Here is a 4,480-nt window from a genome sequence, read left to right as displayed (position 1 = left end):
CCTTATAAATTGTGTCTGTTTGTCCTTTGAGTAAATGTCAGTCAGTCATAAAGTCAATGGGGCCATTTCTAACTGCATGTGACTTAAAGCTCTTTACTATTTATTTTCCCTGGCAACTACTGCAAGGAGCTGTACTGTTTTGAGTGTTGCTGGGTGGGGTAGAGGCATCATGGTACATGTGTTTCCTGTCTGGAGAAGCCCTGTAGTTCTGTGCAAAAGTCTTATGCACCCTAGCTATATATGTGTGCCTAAGACTTTTGCACAGAACTGTAGTAATTTTATGTATTGCACTGTACTGCTGCCACAAAAACAAATTGCATGATGTATGCGAGTGATGATAAACCTGATTCTGATATGGGTCTCTATTATTGGCCTGAGCGTGGGAAGGGGGCAGGGAAAGGGCAATCGTCATTGGGAAAAGGGGAAGGAAGGGGAGAGGGAGCAGGAAGCACCAGAGCCACATTCTGTAATTATCAATAAACCATTGTTTGGAATCAAATAACCTTGACAGGTGTCCCAGGCTGGTGTGTCTGTACCCATGCCTCTCCACCCCTGGCACTCCTCCTCTGGCACCTGTTGCACACTCCTACACTCCTCGCTTGACTCTCCACTGCATGTTGACAAACAGTACTGTACAAAAGTGTTAGGCATAATCTCTATCTCTATCTCAACGTTGTGATCAAGCCTTCCATTATTTGCAATTACAGTTCAATATCAAATTTTGTTTGATAGCACCTTGGAATATTTCACCATCTTAAAGGAGATATAAATGAAATTAGTTAAACCCCCAATGAGAAATGTACTCTTCCCTCACTTTCTTACTTCTTGAAATACAGAAGGTCATTTAGTCCCAGTTTAGTGTGGCAGTGCACACACACATACCTATGACCATGAATTTGAACTTGGGCTCCTCACAGAACAATCCCATCTTATTCTGCTGCCTGGTAAGCCAATTTAATCATCTCTCGTATGTCCCTTTTGATTATTCCACAAATGAACCTGCACGAAGGGGTAGTGATTCAACCAACGATTCTTTCTTTGGGATTGTTGTAATGTAAACAAAGTCACCCAAGAGACTTAGCTGGTAGATATGGAGTAGTCTTTCATTGGACAAAATGAGACACAGCAGACCTCATCCTGAGACCCTTCTGAAAGGAGGGGCCTGCTCAACTCAACATTACAAGACATTTTATATGCTAAAGATCAAAGGGCAATTCTATATTTATAGAGTATCTATGATGCTTTCTTTGAATTACATATAACTTTCTTCACACCCACACTACAGACACCCAAGTGAACGTTAAATCTGCATTGTCTGGTCTTCCAAATTACCACTGTTTTCGTGGCTGTTAGGAACCCATTGTCCAGAGCTGCATTATAAATTTAATCAACAGTCCATACTGAGATCTGAAGATTGGTGGCTGAAGTTCGCTACTGAAGTTAATGTTTTGCTATACACCCAAAATCCAGAATATACTCCCAACAGGGATATGGGATCACTGTCAGATCATAGGAAGTTGTGCAAATTCCACGTAAACACTCAGGGTCAGGATTAAAACCAGGTACTTGTTGCTATGAAGTGCCATTCCACAGTGCTGCCTCATAAAATTACTGCACCTTTCCACAGTACTTTTGGTTAAAAGTACTGACACCTACTGGTTTACAAAGTTTGATCTGAAGTCATGTATCAATTGATTATGGTGATTTAATATTCCATTAACTTATTTAGTTCAATGCCCAACACTGTCTCAGACACGTCTGCTGTGATCTGTGACATTCAAACAAATAACCCAGTTAGTGTGCTCTGTGGAGTGATGCTTGCTGAAAAGAGGACTGAACAATGACTGCATTGAATTTGGACGGATAACCACCAAGTCAAAATACTGGGCTCAATCAAGGTTTGCAAGTGCTGGTCATTCATGCCTACAAGACAAGGTCAGGACCACAACCTCTCCCCATTTCCTACCCAAGCCAATATCCTCTGCCTTAAATCTCTTTGACATTTACACACATTCAAAATAATAAATGACCTATTTAAACATTTATTTTTATATGAATATTTTTATATTAGTGTTATATTTTATATTAGTATATTTATGTTAATATTATGTTTTATATTAATATATTTTAATTCATACAAAACTTTATATAAATCAAATATTATTTAAACATTTAAAACTAAAATGAAAAGACTAAATATGCACATATTTAACCTGACTTAACCAAGTGAAATAAAGAAGCATTCTCAAGCATTCTCCTGGCAGTCTGTTTCGCTACTCATCTAAATGCAGTACCTATGCCAGGTTAACCTGCTGTGCGTCCAATTGGTAGATTTCAGCCTGTCTCCAACTTAACTACGGGCAATTATAATTGTATGAAGGTAGTGTTATCTGGAAAAAGTAAGCTAATTGACAGATCAGTAGATGAACAGAAAGATATTCAAATGGCTGGTCTATAACCCTCTGCAGGAATGTATCCCAATTAGAAAGAGGGTTTGCATAGGAAAGAGGCACGGTAGTTAATAAAAAAAGTCAAGCACAATGCTGAATTGGAAAGTGGACATATAAGGTGCGAAAGGTCTAGTGGGTCCAGAGGAGGTTCATAAGGGCGATTCAGGAATGAAAGGGTTATCATACAAAGAACATTTGATGGCTCTGGGTCTGTACCTGCTGGAATTCAGAAATGATGAGGGGGGATCTCATTGAAACCTTTCGAATGTTGAAAGGCCTAGACAGAGTAGATGTGGAAAGGATGTTTCCCATTGTGGGAGAGTCTAGGACAAGAGGGCACAGCCTCAAGACAGAGGGTCACCCTTTCAAAACTCATTTTGGGTGAGTTGGTGTGAAGATCTTGGTGTTTGAAAATTATGTGCAATCCAAAGGAAGCATTATGAATGCACTGTAGCTATAAAAATTGTCCTGTTCTTACCTTTGTTCTTTAACATATAAAAATGTGATTTTATATTGGAGTCAGGGAGCCTCTTCCAAGAGTCTCCAATAAGAGTCCTGCTTGTTGTGCGGAATAAAAGCTTCTATATCACCAGCCTTAATGTTTCTCCAATTACTTCAATCACAGTCACAATAGTTGAAAGTTTTCATAACTCGCTAAATTCTGAGAGGATGAGAAAACAGCCAAATCTGATTCCCACACTCAGAAAGGGAGGAACACAAGGGACTATAGGCCAATTAAATTGTTGCCAAGATGCAAGAGTCTAATAAAAGATGAAATAATTAATCTTTCAAGAATACTTAATATAAGCAAACCTAGTCAACGTGGCTATATGAAAGGTAAATCCAATTCTTTGAGGATATGACAGAAAGTCTTGATACAGGGGACCTTGTAGATGGAGTATATTTAGATTTCCGAAAAGGCTTATGACAAGGTGCTACATATGAGGCTGATGTATAAATTGAAAGCTCAAGTTATTAGAGAACAGGTGTTATCATAGATTGAATACTGGATGTCACATAGAAAACAGGGTGTTGGAATAAATGGATCATTTTCAGACTGGAGGGTATAATCAGTGAAGTGCCCCAAAATCAATTCTTGGCCCTCAATTTTTTTCTATTTACATTAATAACCTGGCTTCCTTGCAGACATAGATGGGTGAATTTATAACAGGAAACAAGTAAACAGACATTAAACTAATATGTCCGTCTTCAAAGTTCAAAGTACATATACAACCAGGTACAATCCTGAGATTCATTTTCTTGTGGGCATACTCAATAAATTCATAATAGAATAATAACCATAACAGAATTGATGAAAGACCACAGCAACCTGGGCTTTCAACCAATGTGCAAAAGACACAAACTGTCCAAATACAAAAAGAAAGAAATCATAATAATTAATAAATATCAAGAACATGATAATGAAGAGCTCTTGAAAGTGAGACCATAGGTTCTGGGAACATTTCAATGATGAAGTGAAGTTATCCCCCTTTGGTTTAAGAGCCTGATGGTTGAGGGGTAGTAACTGTTCCTGAACCTGGTGGTGAGAGTCCCGAGAAAACTTAAAAAAAAGATGGGCATATCAGTGAACCAACAAAAAGGAATATGTATAAGTAAAAACAATGTGGTACTGGAAAGTCCACAACCGATGGGCGCACTTTCAAGGACTCTGCAACTCATGTTCTCACTATTCATTTTTGTATCTGCACAACTTGTCTTCTTTTGCACATTGGTTGCTTGTCAATCTTTGTGTGTAGTTTTTTATTGATACCACTGTATTTCTTCATATTATATTCCTGTGTATGCCCAGAAGAAAATTAATCTCCGGGTAGTTTACGGTGACATATATGTATTTTGATAATGGATTTACTTGAACTTTGATGAGACAAAAGGCTGATAAATCCCACGGATCAATGACATACGACTTTGAGATTTGAAAGAGATGGTGCTGGATATAATGAGAGCACTAATTTCACTCATCCTGCAATTATTCCTGTTTGGAAGGTCCCAAATATGAAGCCTGTATGTAA

Source organism: Mobula birostris, chromosome 8 (genome assembly GCF_030028105.1).
Source record: "Mobula birostris isolate sMobBir1 chromosome 8, sMobBir1.hap1, whole genome shotgun sequence".
Lineage (NCBI taxonomy): Eukaryota > Metazoa > Chordata > Chondrichthyes > Myliobatiformes > Myliobatidae > Mobula > Mobula birostris.
This window is presented reverse-complemented; position numbering follows the sequence as displayed.